Genomic DNA, 19,373 nt, shown 5'->3' on the forward strand with positions numbered 1-19,373 from the left:
AGCGCTTTGTAAGAGGTGGATGGACTTTCCGATTTCTTTTCTTGGTCGCGTTGCTCTTTTTAAGATGGTCCTCTTGCCAAAGTTGCTCTATCCTCTGCAGATGGTGCCTATGTGGGTCACGTGTAGAGATATTAGGAAATATAAAGGTATTGTTTCATCTTTCATATGGCGCTCTAGACGGGCGCGAATTGGTTTCCAAAAGCTTATTAGAGAGCGGTCTCAGGGAGGAGTAAATCTCCCGGATCTTCGTCTTTATAACGTGGCGGCTCTGCTTCGTTGGGTGCACGAAATCTACACGGGTGGGACTAAGTTTGCCCCGCAGGGATTTTGGTCCATGTTGGCGGACTCGGTATCAGTGTTCAATATCTTGAGACCCGGGGCTGGCGCTTGTGCTTCCTTGTTACGACCTTTGCGGACCGCTTGGGGTTGGTGGCGCAGGGAATTGGGGGGCTCGTCGGGCCCCTCCCCTTTTTTGGAGTTCGTGGCTAACCCTGCTTTCCCTGCGGGTAAACATGTTTTCTTTACGCGGGCTAGTCGATCCGGGTGCCGATTTGTTGGTCAGCTTGTGGAGCTGGGTTCGGGGCGACTGCCGGATTTTTTTGCATGTCAGGAGCACTGGGCGTGGAGTGCAGGGTCCGCACTGTTCTATCTACAACTACGCAGTTATTGCTCTTCGCTTCGGTTGCCGTCCGGGGAGTTACCTACCTTTTCCCCGCTGGACAGGGCTTTCCTTTTCCTCTCGCTTGATTTTAACTTGCTATCGGCTTGGTACAAACTGGGGAGAGACTGGAGGCCTGCTGAGGTTTTTCTGTCCAAAATGGCAGATGGCTGGAGCTCTGAGTTGGGTGAAGAGGTTACGGTTGATGAGTTGTCTCAATGCTTTGTGGATGGTGCGGGGGTGACTCCTAACGTTGCTTTACATGAAATTCATCTCAAGATTGTGCATAGGGCGTATGTAACCCGCTGCGTTGGACACACTATGGGCCTGTGGCCTGATGCCTTTTGTACCAGGTGTCCTGCTCTCAAGGGGACGCTGGTGCATCATTTTTTGGAATGCTCTTTGGTGGGACCGCTGTGGGTACGGGCACTCCAAGAGGTGGAGGATGTTTTGGGGCGCTCCCTGGAATGGTCATACAAGACTCTGCTGCTTGGTGTCACGGGTCCCCTGACTGAGGCTGGTATTACTGCGCCTTTGCAACGCTTTGTGCTGGTGGCTCTAGGGCTCGTTAAGAAGCTAATTCTGCAGCACTGGGTGGGAAGTGTGTGCCCTACGTTCCAACAATGGAGAGCTAGTATGTCCCAGATGGCGGTCTGGGAGAGGCAACGCAAGAAGGGTGCCACTAGCTGGCAATCAGTGGCTTACGTGGAGTGCTGGGACTCGTTCTAAGCTGGGTCGGTTCCTCAGGATGCAAGGGGAGGGGGGTGGGTGGTTTTGGGGCGGGGGGAGGGAGGGAGGTTTGTTTTCCGGTTGTTCTGTTTCAAAAATGAAAATTGTGAACTTTCATGAGAAGGCTCTGTTTGAGTGCCTGATCTTGGGCCTAGCTGTATTGTATACCTGATTATTGTGTTTATGATGGTATTCTCTTTTGGCTTGGTGCTGATTGTACCTCTCGTGATTGGTTCATTCAATAAAAATATATTCAAAAAAAAAAATAAAATTACCCTCCAAAACATCGGGGCACAATATTCAGCCGGTGGAGGGCAGCACTTTTTCTGCCTGACGGCAGCATTCAACCCAGGTATTCAATGCTGGGCCATTTCCCGTGACCGGCATTGAACATCCTTGTTCTATAACTCTGGCTAGTGCAAGGCCAGTTAAGGTGATATTCAAATTTAACTGGCCATGGATTAGTGGGCAAAAATAGGCCTGCTTTTTAAGCAGCCTTATTTGCCCACTAAGTTCCTGAAATGCCCTCCCCCCCCAACATCACCGGCTTCTTTTCGGCCATTTTCAGACATGATAACTGATTAAATACCACTGATTTCTAACAAACAGAACATACAGCTTAAATATGAATGGAGAAAGATCGGAGGAAATGGTCAGCATCAAGTGGAGCACCCCAAGGCTCACCACTCTCCCCAATACTTTTCAATGTACTGATGTCAACACTAGGACACTTCTTAGACAAGAAAGACCTCACTTACTTCTCCTACACAGATGATATCACAACATGCATTCCTTTCTACAAGAAAGAAAACAAGATCAACAAATCAGCAGAGGCAGTCACCTGTCTAGTTGCCAACTGGGCTGACAACATGAAGCTGAAACTAAATATAGAAAACAAAAACAATAAGCCCACCCAGAATCACCAACGATCACACTCAAATAGTACTGCATAATGCCCCACCAAAAATGGAATCAGAACTGAGAATCCTAGGGATTATATTCAACAAGAACCTATCCTGGGAGACATATTAGCGATCCATAAATACTAATGTAATATAATATATTGAACATGACTGTTTAGCCACCAAGATGTTAGTTAACTGTTCGGCAGCTGTTCACAGCCAGTTAATTTGTGTTGAATATCGGCCAGATAGATAATGAGAAGCAGGTCATGGGTAAATTTCTCATAACTATGGAAACACCAATCTCTGACATAATTTTGTGCATTTACGCCTTCAAAGAGAATCTGACATTTGTAATATTGGGAATAAAATTTGAAACAGAGAAGCGAGGGAAAGCATAAAGTTGAAGACTAACTGGAAAAGATGTAAATGTAAGATGTCACTGAAAGCTGGTCAGAGTATCTGAGACCCAACGATCTGAGGGGGGTCCCACACCAAGATCCAGCATTAGGAAGAACGTTTTCTTAAGTATTGCTTTCAGCAACCTGGTGGCAAACTGTAAGTCTTATGCAGGTCATCTAATAAAAGCATCATTCTAACCACCATCCTACTCGCACATGCATACTCCTTCATGAATACCACCCCTATAGTATCTCCTAGCCAATTCTTTAAACCATATCCCCAAAATTATATTCAGAAACCTAAACAAGCAACCTCCATCTGTAACCAGAATATTTCTTCCCTCAACGTTATGTAATAATCTTTTATAACCTGAAAGTATTGCTATTCTTACCTAATATGTAAACTTGATATGTAAACTTCCTGGAAATGTCCAGATTTCTTCTAATTTTGTAATCCGCTTAGAACCGCAAGGCACAGGCGGAATAGAAATCACTAATGTAATGTAATTAGTATTCAGGGATCCTTAGTTAGTATTCAGGGATCACTTAGGGATCACTTCTTCCTGTTTTTCTAGTATTGATCATTAACCCCCCCTCTTTTACAAAGGTGCGCTATGCTTTTTAGCATGCGATAAATATTATCGCGTGCTAAACGCTAACACGTGCATGTTATCCTATGGACGCATTAGCACACGCGTTGATTTAGCGCACGCTAAACACGTGCTAAAACGCTTAGTGCGCCTTTGTAAGAGGGTCTAAGGGACCAATATTGAGACCGCAGAAGGAAGGCTGGTTAACTCCCACGGTCTGCACTGAGCCCAGACATTCGATACCAGGCCTTGTCCAGTGACCAGTATTGAATATCCGGTCTATCTTTGGCTGGCTCAAACTTAGCTGGCTAAGTTGATTTTAAGTTATAGCAGCCAAAGATAGACCAGCCATTTGTACAGCCTGATTTAGCCACTAAACTTGGCCGTTCAAAGCTTAAAATCAGAAGCTATTGCATGATACTAGAGAATGACACGGGGAAAAAAATCTGTCCCCGTCACTGCACCGTCCCCGGCCCACCATCCTCTGCACCGCCCCGTCACCGCCGTTCCCTTCACCGCCCCATCACCGCCATCCCTTTCACCGCCCTGTCACCGCCACTGCCATCCCATTCACCGCCCCGTCACCGTCCCCGCAGCATCCATATAAGCCTTAGTACTGCAATACTTAGCTTATTCCTTTCTTATAAATCAAAGTTCCTGCTGCTGAACTAGAGAAAGAGATGTTCAGCTGGCAGGGCTTTGTTTATAAATTTTTATCAACACAACTAATATACTACTTTATCCTAAAGCAAAAAATAAATAAATAAATATAATTTTTTTTCTACCTTTGTTGTCTGGTTTCTGCTTTCCACATCTTCTCATTCAATTCCTTCCATCCACTGTGTGTCTTCTCTCTGCGTCTTCCATTTGCTGTTACTGTGCCTCTCCCTTCACCCCCCCCCCAATTGGTCTAGCACCCATCTTCTTCCCTCCACTCCCCCATAGTCTGGCATCTGTCTTCTTCTTCCCTTCCAGCGTCTTCTTCCCACTCTGCCTTCCACATTTCCAAGGAAGAGAAACTTTTCCCTTTCACCCCCTCCTTCCTTGTGTGAGCCGGAACACGCAGTCCCCGCAGCCCCCACCCGCACGCCAGCTCGATCGTTTAACCAGCTTCCTCTCTCCAGCTCTCCTTAGTTTGCCGGCTTTCTTTTTCGGCGACCGGCACGCGCGGCTGTTCAAAGTTCAATCTTCTGCTCTGCTGCAACTTTTGTTTCCAGTTGGGTCAGAGCAGAAGATTGAATACTGAGCAGCCGCGCATGTGCGGCTCTTTTGAAAGCGTTCCGGTCGCCGAAAAAGAAAGCCGGCAAACTAAGGTGAGGTGGAGAGAGGAAGCTGGTTAAACGATCGAGCCAGCGTGCGGGTGGGCGTTTCGGGGACTGCACGATCCTTTATGCCTCACTGCGGTGACAAGACCATTCACCGCTCCACGGGGCGGTGATGGCCTTGCCCCGTCCCCGTCCCCGCAGAGGCTGCTAATTTTCATTCCCCGTTTTTGGCGGGTTACCCGCGGCTAAATGCAGTAGCCGCGGGTAAACCACCACCGTGTCATTCTCTACATGATACAGCGAGTCAAGTACTAGTCGCTAACTACTAATATTCATTGGAGATATATAGCTATAACTACAAAAAGGTGGCAAACAAGTTCCAAGCCCTTTCCCTAATCTCCGCATGGCATTGTATATTGATGGTAAAAGGTGAGACCCAGGTACTGTTGTATATGTCCGTATTGTATCCCGCTCACATGCTCCTGTCCATCACTCTGTGGTGTTTCCCCAGTTTTATGAAATTATGAAAGTAGATATTGATATTCTTGTAATCACTAGAAATCTGTTTATACAGTTTGCTGAAACTATAGGTCAGACTCTTAATGTTAGCAATTGTTTTGTATGAGGAGGAACTGGTATGGGAGAACAGTGGCCATGGGAGGCAAAGCAGCTGGACATGTTAAACCTGACTTCACAGAACCTCACTTTTACGTCAGGCCCACAACCTTCAAGATGTGCCTTGCGAACCTCCATTGTTGCTTCCCACTGTCTTCAGCCCTTCAGACACTGCTTAATGAAACTTCCTATGAATGATGGTCAGCTCCTGATAGTTGATACTGGCTCTGTGATCTGTTTGCCTACTCTTGATTGCCTGCTAACTAGACTGGTACATGTGTGCTTTGCATGATTCGTCCCAGCTTCTTCCCGATGGTGAACACCTGGGAGCCCCTGTATTCGACAACAGGGGTATCTAAAAGCAGTCTACTGCCACTAATTCCCTTAAAATAGGTGAATGGGGAGATGACTGTCCTGCAGAAGGGATCATTGCTGTTTACGGACCTGCCACATGGGCCGAGGATGACACCTGGGGCTATTGGACCTCAATCTTTATGCTGAACCTTCGTCTACAAGCTGTACTCGAACTGATAACTAATGATACCGCCCGAGCTTTGAGTACCATTGGCAGAGCGAATGCTAAAATGCGCACTGCTATCTATCAGAACTGCCTAGCGCTAGAAGACAGAAGGTGGTGCCTGTGGCAAATTCAACCTCTCCAACTGCTGCCTTGAACTTGAGTAAAGTGATTGAGGAAATTGTGGATCGTATCACCAAATTGGCTTATGTTCCTATCCAGATCTGGCGTGGCCTTACTGCAGACTGGCTCTCTGGTACCTTCGGCTCCTGGTTGCCCTCTGGTTCAGCAATGAAGACCATCTTGCTGGTTGCCGCCCTGTCTTCTCTGCTCCTTTGCTGCCTGCCCTGTGTGGTCCCCATAGCCATAAAGCTGCCCCACTGAACTGTTGACTCTGCTGTTGACCGTTCCACTGCTGCTATGGCCCTTGCGCTTCCCAAGTATCGACCAGTCCCTACAACTGATCCTGACCTTCCTCCTTCTTGTACTTTATCAGGCTCGTCTCCTTCCTCCTTCATTCGACTAGCCTGAAAGGGGGGACTGAAGGAGTCTAGGACTGGTTTTTCAAGTACTGAAGGAGTCTGGGACTGGTTTTCCTAAGTGTCGAACTAAGTTTTCTTTTTAATAAAATGCTGAATTATGTTTAGCTGCAGACCTAACTTATCTGATGTTCTAGCCTGCCTGCACTGGGTGTTAGCTTGGACATTCAAATTTCTTATGGCTATCTCAGCATAAACGACATGCAACAGAAAGACTGCAGGGCTTAGATAAGTGACCTGCTAATGACCTGCTAGTGTGAGCTTAGTACCAATGATTGTTGAGAAAAGTAACACCTGAAAAGTTTTTTCTAGAATTCAGTTGTATAGCCAGAAGAATATATAAATATCTCTGTAACTTCCTGTTTTCGAGACTTCTGAAGCCAGCTTGGAGCTCAGGAGTCGCATATGTATGCTAATAAACATCTGTGTTTCTTCAAGTCTCTAAGTTTTGTGGCTGCCCAAAGTGACCTTTCAAGCCAAGGGTGTATAGTTTGAAAAATCACTTTATTGATGGGTATGTCGCAATGGTGAAACTAAAGAACACCAGTGTTCTTTAGTTTCGCTTCAGACACTAGTGATTTTTTGCTTTTACCGAAATCTCCACAGCGCGTCCACTCGAGTATGCACTGTGCTTCATTTGAGTCAGAAACACTGTCAGTGTCGAATCTTTTGAGCCACTGCAGCATACCCATCAATAAAGTGATTTTTCAAACTACACTTCTCCCTCCGTATTCGCGGTTTCCGTATCTACGGTTTCGCTTATTCGCAATTTTTTGGCCGCTGACTCCGCCCCCCCAAAATGTCATCACTAAAGTTTTTTCCTTTTACTGTACAGTACCGATAAAAAAGTTTATCACTTTCCATTACGGTAACTCTGAAAATCGCTGCTTCCATGCTTTCTCCCACAAATTCGCTGCTTCCATGTTTCCCAATGTGCACTGAGAAAAACGCTGCTTCCCAGCATCCCTAAAGAGAAAGGCTTCTTCCCAGCATGCATGAAATCACTGGTTGGCTGCCCTGAAATCGCTGCTTGGCTGCCCTGAGTGGGAGAGATGCCGGACTTACAGCAACAGAGTAAGGGAAGGGAGAGAAAAGAGCTTGCAAAACAGGTGACATGGCTTATAGCAGGGTTTAGTGCCCTCTGAAGGTATGATTCTTCACTTAGGGTGGTCCCCCAAAAATCAAGTTCATGAGACATGACCTCCACAAGTCTATTTTTGTTTTATGTTTGACCACTGTTAATTGTGCCAAATTATAAGCCTTTTGGTGAACATTTAGAGGACACTCAATGACGCCACACTTTCCTACGGACCCCAAATATCCAACCTCTGGAGGAAAAAAAAAAATCCTTCTACAGCTTAAAGCAACTAAGGCTGATCAAACCTTACTTTTATAGCAACAACTTTGCAATTATAGTACAGATATTAGTCTTAGCACCGCTCGACTATTGCAATTCCCTCTACATTGGCATAAATGTACAAACTACCAATGGATACTAAACACTGCAATCAGACTAATTTCACTGCACAACAAAGTTTTTGCTTCCTGAACACTGCTGGGTGTTTCTTATAGAATTTTGGGTGCTGATCATGAATATTACATCAAAAATTACCCATCACGTACCATTTCAGAGAAATCTTCAATTTTGTCGTGATTTTTTCTTATATTTGGATGCAAACAATTTTTTCTCCCATAAGTGTCTTATCAACAACGGTTTGTGCCGCCTGGGTATGTCCATGCATAAAATCTAGCCAGGTTGGAAGCTGTTTTATGGAAGATGACATCCTGGGCATGTCTGGGCAGGTCTGAACGAGCTTGCGCTGTCTCACCATGCTATAATGGTGGCTTCCATACACCGATCCTGCTCATTTGGTTAATATAGATAGTCCGTGTGTGTATATAGTATCAGTATAGTAAAGTATAGTAATATAGTAGCTGTAGCAATATAACAGTAAGTAAGCTTGATGCTATAGACGTTTTGGTGTCGGGCAATATGTCTCGTCGGTGTCGTAACAGCCGCGACACATTCTGCTATATCTGTGGGGAATATACACTTACGCCTCAGAGACGTTCGATGACTGCCCTTGTAAAGAAAGCCTATCATCTGTATTTTGGCTGCAAAATAGGTGATCAAGACAAGCAATGGGCGCCTCACATTTGCTGTGCGACATGTGCTGTTAGTCTGAGAGCCTGGCTCAGAGGTACTCGAAAGACGATGCCATTTGCTGTTCCGATGATATGGCGAGAACAGAAAGACCATGTGACGGACTGTTATTTCTGTTTGACTAATGTGTCTGGTTTCTCTGCCAAAAACAAGAAGTCAATTGAATATCCTAATCTGCCTTCAGCAATGAGACCCATGCCACATGATGACAGTCTTCCAGTTCCGAAACCACCAGAGGATTGGACCTTAGACGAACCAGATGAAGAAACTGCAGTGCAGGGTTCTAACAGTGACATTGACCCGGATTTTGAACCATCCTCATCAGGCGATCCACATCTGATAACACAGTCCGAATTGAACGATTTGGTCAGAGATTTGGGTCTGTCAAAAGCAAAAGCTGAGCTGCTAGGTTCGAGACTGCAGGAATGGTGTTTGCTATCACCAGGTACGAAAATTTCTGTGTTTCGAGACCGGCATCATGATATAACCAAATTTTTTGCACAAGTCGACAGTCTCTGTTTCTGTTGTGACATTGAAGGATTGTTCTCGGTCTTTGGTTGTGATCACAACCCGGAAGAGTGGCGTCTTTTCATTGATTCGTCAATGTTAAGCCTGAAAGCTGTTCTGTTGCACAATGGCAACGTTTATCCTTCAGTACCTGTTGGCTATGCAGCACATATGAAAGAAACATATGAGAATATGGAAATGTTACTAAAGTATGTCCAGTATACCAGGTATAACTGGAATATCTGTGGAGACCTCAAAGTCGTTGCTCTGTTACTAGGACTGCAGCTTGGCTATACAAAGTACTGCTGTTTCATCTGCGAATGGGACAGCCGAGACAGAGAGTCGCACTATTCTAGAAAGAACTGGCCACTCCGTAAAAAGTTAGTTCCAGGACAGAAAAATGTAGCACATGAATCGCTTGTTGACCCGACAAAGATATTTTTGCCTCCTCTTCACATTAAACTGGGACTCATGAAGAATTTTGTGAAAGCAATGAACAAGGAAGGGGAAGGTTTTCGTTATTTAAGACAGATGTTCCCAAGAATAACTGATGCCAAGATCAAAGAGGGTATTTTTGTTGGCCCCCAGATCAGACATGTTATGAGTGACAAGCGATTTGAAGATCTGTTAGTTGGGCCGGAAAAAATTGGCTGGAAAGCCTTGAAAGACGTTGTTGACAATTTTCTGGGCAATTACAGAGCCCCAAACTACATTCAGCTGGTAGACAAACTTCTCAAAGCATACAAGAGAATGAAGTGCAATATGTCACTCAAGATTCATTTCCTCCATTCACACTTGGACTTCTTCCCCGCAAATCTCGGTGCTGTGAGTGACGAGCACGGTGAAAGGTTTCATCAAGACATAGCTACGATGGAGAAACGATACCAGGGCAATTGGAATCCGTCAATGCTTGCCGACTATTGTTGGATGCTACAACGTGATGCACCAGACACTGAATATAAAAGAAACTCGGGAGCAAAACACTTTTAATTCTGTTTCATTTAGTCGCTTGTGCGAAACGTAAACTTGACTATATATTTTATTGTCAGTAAACATAAAAATGTCTATTTCTCATAGTTCTTACGTGATGCAGTAAAACCAAAACCATATTTGAGCATACCAAGTTGGTACCTGTCATAATCACCAAAAACTTTTCAGGAATCAAGACTTAACCAAAAAATTGTTGTGCAGTGTTTTCAGCCAAGATAAGTATTGATTCTGTATCTGCATCCTACTGCAAGCTTCACTGGCTGCCAATAAATGCCTGGATCCTGTTTAAACTTTCCTGTACCGTCCAATTTTTCTTAATATTATAATTCAAATCAGTATTCAAGTTGAAGTGCTTGTTTAAAATGTAAAAATTTGAATAAAATAAAAATTTTTTTTTTAAAAAAAAAACCTTTCCTGTACTGTATACCATGCACTAACCGCCAATTCACTGGAGCAGTTCACCCACCTATTCTCCACCCCCCTCTTCCTCTCAACCAGAATAAGCAACACCCACCAGCTGATCATCCCTACCTCTAAGGGAGTGAAATACAAGCGGATATTCAATGCCCCCCCCCCCTAGTGAGTGTGTCACTACGAGAATCTGGAACACCCTTCCAACACTCATAAGGACTGAACAGAACGACCTTGCCTTCAGGAAAAGACTTAAAACTTACCTACACTTCTCCCTCCGTATTCGCGGTTTCAGCAATCGTGGTTTCGATTATTCGCGTTTTTTAGCCTGCTGTCTCCTCCCCTCCCCCCCAATTCCATCAGCTTGCATAGAGAAATCGCTGATTCCAAGCGTTTACAGATAAAATCGCCGATTCCCAACACTTTCTTCACTGCGTTGCGCCTCTCCTTCAGGTCTCCCACCGTGTTATTCGCGGTTTCACCATATTCACAATGGTTTTTAATAGAAAACAGTGGAAAACACATGAAAAAGTTATTCGCAGTTTTTCCTGTATTCGCGGGTCTGTTAATCCCCTATCACAGCGAATACGGAGGGAGAAGTGTATTTGATAAATTCATTTAACTCGGTGCCTCTGCAATCTCTCCTGATAATGTAACAGTTCTCCATGGTACAGTGTAACTGCCTCCCCTCTTGCAGCAATGTAGCCTCCCTCAATATTACTCTGAGACGTCTCCCTATCGAAGGAGTCCTTCCTCCCCTACTTCCATTTGATGTAACATTTCCCTCCTCAACCTATTGTAACTGGTTCCCCTCTTGCAACAATATAACTCCCCCCCAATAATGTTTTTTGTAACTCTCTCCCTTTTCTGACAGTTCTACCTTCTCCTTCAATATGATGTAACTTATCTTGTAAATCACCTTGAACCTATTCTGGAGAAGTGAGATTAAGAAATTCTGATTAGATTAGATTTTTAATTTAATACATAAAATGCAAGTACAGAATTTATATTTAATTTTCCATCTAAACCTGAATTGTGAACAAATGCACAAGAAAGAATTTTTTTTTAAAATTCTTTATTGAATTTCAGATTTTGACAGTGCAATAGAAATATATTAAACATGAGCATTATACATAACGCACTTAAAATACACAAAATTAATACATTACCAATCCTTTTTTCCCTCCCTTCCTCACATAACTATTACACTGCACATGTATATATTATTATAATATTATAGATAAATAAATATCTTTAACAAACCCAAATACCTTCCCCTTCCCCCACCCCCCCCTGGATGTGTAAGGAATCTGTAAAAAGGGAGATACCCGACATTCATTGCAATTCAACATATGCAGTCAATGGGCTCCACACCTTATTGAATGTCATACTAGACCCCAAACACTCCACATTCATTCTCTCATATTTATCCGTGGAACAAATATTTGCCCACCAAAATGAGTAATTAAGGAAAGAATTTAAAATACATACTGTGTTACTTATGGCTGAAAATAGGCTTGTTGGCCTAATGATTTATTATGCATTGTTCAATGTTCAGTGGTGACTGGTAACTAATGCTATTATTGCATAGTAAATACAAAATGTTTATGTGCGAATGCTGAATGGTAATCCTACATTCAGTTGGTGTGGCTTTGGAGCAAGTTGGAAAGGTCTTTCTGTGCTGAGTACCAAGGTGAAGAGGAGCTGCTTCTGTTCCTCGTTCTTTGTGAGACTTGAATTATACTGCTGCATTAAGGCAATTAATTGCTTTTTCAGTGGAGTCAATGACTACTGCAGGGCTGCCCAAGTCCGGTCCTCGAGATCTACTGGCAGGCCAGGTTTTCAGGATATCCACAATGAACATGCATGAGAGAGATTTGCATACCAAGAAGGCAGTGCAGGCAAATCTCTCTCATGCATATTCATTGTGGATATCCTGAAAACCTGGCCTGCCAGTAGATCTCGAGGACCGGACTTTGGCAGCCCTGGACTACTGTTATTGATGATGCTGATTGCTTCAAATATTGGTAGTTTGTAACATCTCTCCAATTTGCAGTATCTTTAACCAGAAAGTGTTGAGCCTTTTCTTGTCCCATTTGGGTCAAGAACATCAAAGAAGACTTAAGTTCACTTTGTTATATATGATGCCAGGCTGATGGGACCGAGTGACTTGGGAGGGTAGTCGAGATGTTTCACTGAACTTGTGGATTGTGGAAGCTTGTCTGTCATCAAAAAAGGCCAGACCAGCCGAAATTTCTGACAAGTGCAACAGATGTCTGGTGAATGTCCCCTCCTACTGTTTTTCCCTTAAATATATTTAAATTAAATATTGATTGTAATCCATTAATAATTTTCCCTTTTGTTTTGATATTATATGTATAGGTTAAACTTTGTATAGGAATGTTTGTATTTGTTATTTTAATTTGACATGACTTTTGTTTGTTTGATTTGTTACCCATACTTGATTATTTAAGAAATTGTACATCGCCTAGAAATTGGAATAGGCGATTAATCAAATTATATAATAAACTTGGAAACTTGGAATGTTGTTGACACAGCCTTGGCAACAGCCTTGTTCGGATATTTCTGGAGTTCTGAAAGCAGAAGCAAGTTGCTTTTACAGGAAGGGTGCTTCATGCCAGTAGGAGATATAGATGAGGCTAACAAAGAGAACCAGTTCTTTGATGCCCTGCCTTTCTTTGGCAGTAAGAGAACTGGAACAGAAATATCTTAATACTGAAGATGGTCTTCGCCATCCACCACGCAAAGTGGAAGGCCCCGAGTGCTCAACATGATGGATTCACTTTATCTATAGCCAGGCAGCCACCAATAAAACTACAAGGAGCTTCTTGAGCTCTATTTACTCAAAAAGCTCCTTGTAGTCTTCCCTTAGATGTGATGCATTCAAGGCTGTTCTGCAGATGGTTGCAATTTCTTTCCAAAGGACTGATGTGTCTACATCAAACATATTATCCGCAACCACCTCATATGAATCCTGGTCTATGTATGGCCAATTTTGCTGAAATCCTTTGAATACTGCAACATCTGATCCTCCACTAACTCCAAATAGTTGAGTGAAGACACTTCCAAACACCAGTTCCATCATGTGATGTTGATAGGAAAGCAATGCTAACTCTTGTCCTACTGATGATTCAAGGAAGGTGCATGAACCGTTCTTCATGACTGTACTGTATTACTCGTGGTAGCATCAAACACCAGTCCCCAGACTCGTCTCCAAAGACTCCACTCAATCTAGTACTGTGAGACAGGTTTCAGCTTACTGTTTGCCAGTTCCATGGCCAAATTTTGAAACTCCAAGTAGCCTCTCTTCTCCGTTGCCAATGACAAGTACAGCAACTCTGTCAACCATTTTTTTTACTTCCAGTAATGTCTACGAGTTTATCATCCCAATGCAACAGTAATGGAGTTTCTGTTTTGTTAAGGAATTCATCCTTCAGAATGGCTGCCTTCTCATGGTTCTTGCAACGTGAACATCAGAGAGAGCTTCATGGCCAAATGCTTTGGCAACAGCACCAGTGACAAATGTGGCACACCTGTCTGACAATTTAACACAATCTAATGCTCCTGAACTTCAGGATGTGCAAGGATATTCACCTTTGGCCGTTTTGACAGAGAACTGGAACAAGGGATTCTGCTGACTTCAAAATCAGTATCTGAACTTGAATAACTGTCAGAATCAACTTCAACAATATTCTTGAAATCAGATAATCAACTAGTCAGAGAGAGAAAAGTAGCAGTTAGCTATGTCGAACTACTACGAATTCACAGAAACGTATATTTGGCAAAAATATTGAAATCAAGGTGTGCAATTTTCACAAGTTATATCAATACCTCGAATCTCCAAACACTTCATTGCCTCAAGCTTTATGTGTCAGTTCATCGTAGGTTCTCAACCCAATTTAATTTTTCTTTTAAAGTTAATAAGACCTACCTACAGGATCACCACCTTTAAATTTTAGTTTTCCTTTTAAAATTTAAATTGAAAGCTCTGATGCAGGCTTCAGCTGGAATTAAACAAGACATGATGGAGTAGTCAGCTGAGGCTCGGCGTTGAGGATTTAAATCACTGTGTAAATGTCGCCACCATCTTTGTTTGATAAAGTGGTCATGCAGGAAGGTGGTGATCCTATAGGTAGGTCTAATTTTTTTGACTTAAGGATTGGACTTTTGCCTTTTGATGTTGGAAGGTTTTCTGTGGCTAAATTATTGTAATTATGATGTTCTTTTTAGGGGAATGGCCTTGAAAAAGCAGTAGCGAAACATGTCAGCTGTGATTCCCTGAATAAAAAGACCACAAAGCTAAGTGCATTTATTAAATTATATTTGAATGTTTTGAAAAGTAATTTAAAAAGGATTATTAACTTTAATAGAAAAATCAAATTATTGGGTTGAGAACCTATGACGAACTGACACATAAAGATTGAGGCAATGAAGTGTTTGAGCCTCCAGTGGTGTTGCTGAGATTCGGGGTTAAGTTTGGAGATTCGAACTACTAAGAATTACATTTTCTGCCTCTACTTTAGCTGCAAACTTACTAAATCTTTCTTCTCGTGCTCTTTCTATCCTCCTTCTTTTCAAGTAGTGTCAATGCCGGCCATGATGCATGACAAAACATCTTACCTCTGCATGATTAGAACTTTTCTGTTTTCTTCGATTTTCAATCTGGACTAATGCATCACTGGTAGCATAATCAAAAAGATGGACAAGACGTTCTTTGAAGGCTTCTTGATTCACCAGATCACGTTTGTTACCATCTGTACTGGTTCTTTTTTAGCTTCTCGTATTTATCATAAAGGCCTACAGCTTGACCACCCTGAGTAGGCCTGCTCTTACTATCAGGAGCCAAGCAGAGTCAGGCCTGGCTAGTACCTGGATGGGCAACCACCTGGAAATGCCAGGTGCTGTAGGCTGAGGGGCCCTATGTTGGGCAGCAGCAACATAGTAGAGTTGCACACTGCACAGAAGAAAGCAATAGCAAACCACTCCTGTACTCTGCCATGAAACATCATAGGGTGGATTCCTCACTGTGCATGTTGGCATGAGTCAGTGGCCAACTCAGTGGCATGATCCATCCATTCATCAATATGCAAATCCATGAGTCTATTATCTGATGTGGTATTTTTGCACACTGTCAAATTTCCAAGAACTTCAACATGACCAGATGAGCTGTCTTTTTCAAAGCAGACTTTTTGTCAGTGTGTAAGTACATCATCAGTCGAAGAACATCCCCTACTTACCGTTCCCTCTCTCCGCATTGAACTTTGCAGTTACTGCCCCAGCCCTTTGGTATTCATTACCTATTGAACTACGCAATGAAAACTCTCTAGAAAAATTTAAAGGAAAAACTAAAAACATTCCTCTTTAAAGATGCTTTTAATTTTTAAATCTTTCTCGTCTTGTCATCATGAGTTCTTCTTGCTCTGGCTTTCAGATGAGATTCCCCTCCCTCTTGTATTTCCCCTTTTTTTGGATTGCTTTACTATTTTAAGATGGATTTCCTACCTTCAACCCTTTTGTCCGAGTTAGTCCTGTTAGTCTTGTTTGTTACCCTTTTTAAGACCAAAAAACCTCCAAATAAGATAAAAACAGGAAGGAATCTTTTCCAAGAAAGTATAAGCTTTAGTGATATTTAAAATACATTTTGTATATAAAGACCTCAAGTGTTCACAGCCTTTGGAACATGTCCTGTCAAAGCGGCCAATTGGTCTCATGTACCCTTCTTTTTATATTTTAACACTTATCACAATAAAGTCTTTTTAATTAATAACTTAGTTTGTTTGTATTTTTTTTTTAAACCTTTAACTTCTTGAAGGCTGAAGTACTTAGCTTTTTTGTAGTAGCAGTACTGGCAGCTCTTAGCTATATAGAATGGCTTCCAAGGTAACTCGGCTGGTATAAACATCTCTCAGCTGAATTTCTTGCTGTACTATATTTCCCTCAACGGAGCATCCCTGTTTCACTCAAATACGAGCTTCCTCAGGAAAGATTCAGCTATACAGGCTGATGGTTCATTGTCATTTAACCTCATGCTCTGCCAAAATCACCCGACAGGAAGAGAAACACTCCCTCGAAATGCTGTAGTGAAAAGATGGCGAAGAGCATTTCAAGGGAGTGTGCAAATGCACAGAGGGTAGTGAAGGGCTGGGGCAACACTCTCCTTATTATTTTCATATCTTTATATTTTGGCCTGTTTTTACCCGAGGGATTACATGATTAATTTAATCTCTTGGAACGTGGGAGGCATATCCTCCCCAATTAAACACAGTACAGTTCTTCAAGTATTGCAGTTAACAGGTATCTATTGTGATTCTGCAAGAACGCATTTAGATGACATTGAACATACTAAATTTCATAAATGGTGGGCAGGGAAATATTTAGCTTCTCCAGATAACAAAAAGAAGGGAGGTTGCTAAAATTCAAACAGTTCCTAACACAACACAAGTCTCTAAGGCCTAGAGGCACTACACGCTCCAATCGTGTAACAATCGTCGCTAAACCAGTTTGACTGGTTTAACGATTGACCAAATATGCCAACCCAAAGTTCAAAATAACTCACTCCATTGGTATATTCTTCAACTCTGGCAAGCAAACAATTTCATTACTATTAAAATGAGTTCATTAATATTAAAATAGCCATCTAATCAATGGCCTAACATTGCAAAGCCATAAGCTGACTGCTAATACTGACCCCAAAAAACTGACAAGTCTGCCATTTTTTTTATTTATTTTCTATGGGCACAGATGTATGTGTGTGTAACACATACACAATATCTGCACCATAAAAAAATGTCGAGTCAGCCACCCTGATGACAGCCCCCCCACCCTCCGACAACCCTCTAAACAAAAATAGAGGCAGGAGAGATGCCTACTCCCTCCTACTGCCGCGAACCCCCCTCCCCCCACCGAGCCAAACCGACCCCCCCTGCCAGGACTCCCCTCTTCGTACTTTAATAAAAATTGGCATGAGAAATGCCCACTCCCTGCTGCCACCGCACACCTTCCCCAGCCAGGACTCCCTTTCCCCTCTCCCCATACTTTACAAAAAAAATCAGCAGGAGGGATGCCTACTCCCTCCTGCCACCTGATGCCCCTCCCAAACCACCCCCACACCACACCACCCAAACCATCCCCATACTTCTACATGATGAAGACAGCAGAAAGGAAAACCCAGTCCCTCCTGCTTGCAGGCCCACCACTCCAAAATGGTACACCTTCCCCTTCCCCTTGTATCCTTGGATGCACAGGGAGGGGCCTAAGGCCCTGATTGGCTCAGATGCCTAAGGTCCCTCATAGGGGGTGTCTGGCCTTTGGCCCCCTGCTCGGTGCACCTTGGGATACAGAAAGAGATGCCTAAGGCCCTGATTGACTCAAATGTCTAAAGCTCCTCCCCTAGGCATCCCTCCTGCCAATTTTTTTGTAAAGTACAGGGTGTAGAGAAGGGAAGAGGGGTCCTGAAAGAGAGGGGTTGGTTTGGCAGGAGGTTCATGGCAGCAGGAGGGAGTGAGCATCCCTCCTGCTGATTTTTATTAAAATACAGAGGGGGGTGTCTTGGCAGGGGGGTTGGTTTGCCTCAGCGAGGGGGGGGTTGTGGTGACAGGAAGGAGTGGGTATGCCTCCTGCCTCTATTTTTCTTCCGGAGGTCATCGGGGGAGGGCTCACCTTTTCTTTATTATAGGGTAGATATTGTGAAAGAAAAAAGCCCCAAACAACTAAGTGGAAGGAGACTGCTTTGGGGCTTCTCCTGCCACTCAGCTGTTCAGGCTTCCCCAAACCGGCTCTGTGCATGTGTGAGCTGGTTTCTTAATGGGCAATTGGATGGGAAGCTGTTTGAACATTAACCGCTGTTTAGAAAATCGTCCCACAGCGACCAGAACAGTCTTAACAATCGTTTGTATTTATTTATTTATTTGTTCATTTTTTATAGCCCGTCCTCCCCAGAAGCTCAGAACGGGTTACAATAAAAATAAAAATAATAAAAATAAAAATTAGGTACTTGGAAGTTCCCTAACTAATGCAGTGCATCTAGCTGTAAGCTAAGTGAATGGACCAACTATGGAGAAAATATTTTTCCTAGTATCAAATAAATAAAACAATCTCGACTGCCGGAACACACATAAATGAATAATGGGAGTAATAAACATTCCCTCATGTACATATCTTGGTACTGAGGTGGATGTATATGGTGGATGAGTATTTGGTCGGCGGGTTCTATCTTCCTACTTCATCCACTTCCACTGCCCTCTCTGAACTGATGGACTTTACAGGCTTCGGTTGTTGACAGTTTCTTTGAGGGGTGGAGTTTGGTACTGGGGGGAGGGGTGGCAGGTTTTTTTGCATTCTTGTGTTATTTAAATGTATTTGATGACTATGGTTTCTGGATTGTGGGTACTGTGGACGAGTTGGGACCGTAGCCTCTGTATCCTGTTCTGTTGTTTATTCTTTTGCACTTATTGGTGGTCGTCAACAAAATGGTTTGAACATAAAAAAAAATTCCTCTTCAAATATACGTTTACCGGTACTTCTTCTCAGATCTTTCTAGGAAGACAGATTTTATTTTTTTAATACACTGAGGGCTCCTTTTACCAAGCCACGCTAGCGGTTTAACGCGGGTAATAGCGCGCGTTAAACCGCTGGCTGCGCTAGCTGCTAACGCCTGCCTTGAGCAGGCAGTAGCTTTTTGGCCAGCATGGGGGATAGCGCGTGATTAAAAGTCACGCGTGCTAACCTCGCTCGCGCAGCTTGATAAAAGGAGCCCTGAGATTCAACATTTTGCTCTCACTTCAGAAAATTTCCCTCACTTTATTCACTCTAAAATATGGAAGACATTTTTTAATGAAGCTAAATTTAAGAGTTTATCCTCTCAATCCTATTCTACATAAATCAGAAGATGAGATAATATGCCCTGAAAGGAATTTGTTTAAAGTGGTTTCTGCACACTGCCAAAACTCTAACCAATGTCCACTTCCTGTCCAAGACAAAAAGCATTTCCTGTATTGAAAAAAAAAAACTTTTTGGCTCTCAGCAAATCTAAAATGCTCCATTTTAAAGTTCATTCATCAGCAGT

At 43.0% G+C, this 19,373-nt stretch overlaps 1 protein-coding gene across 2 annotated transcripts in view; it reads right to left on the reverse strand.

Annotated features, from left to right (window-relative positions):
* The window catches only part of IQSEC2 (IQ motif and Sec7 domain ArfGEF 2), a 529,618-nt gene that overhangs the window by 396,482 nt on the left and 113,763 nt on the right, over positions 1–19,373 (reverse strand). The gene's annotated exons all lie outside the window — the stretch shown is intronic.

The sequence above is a fragment of the Geotrypetes seraphini genome, chromosome 1, assembly GCF_902459505.1.
Source record: "Geotrypetes seraphini chromosome 1, aGeoSer1.1, whole genome shotgun sequence".
NCBI classification, from domain to species: Eukaryota; Metazoa; Chordata; class Amphibia; order Gymnophiona; family Dermophiidae; genus Geotrypetes; species Geotrypetes seraphini.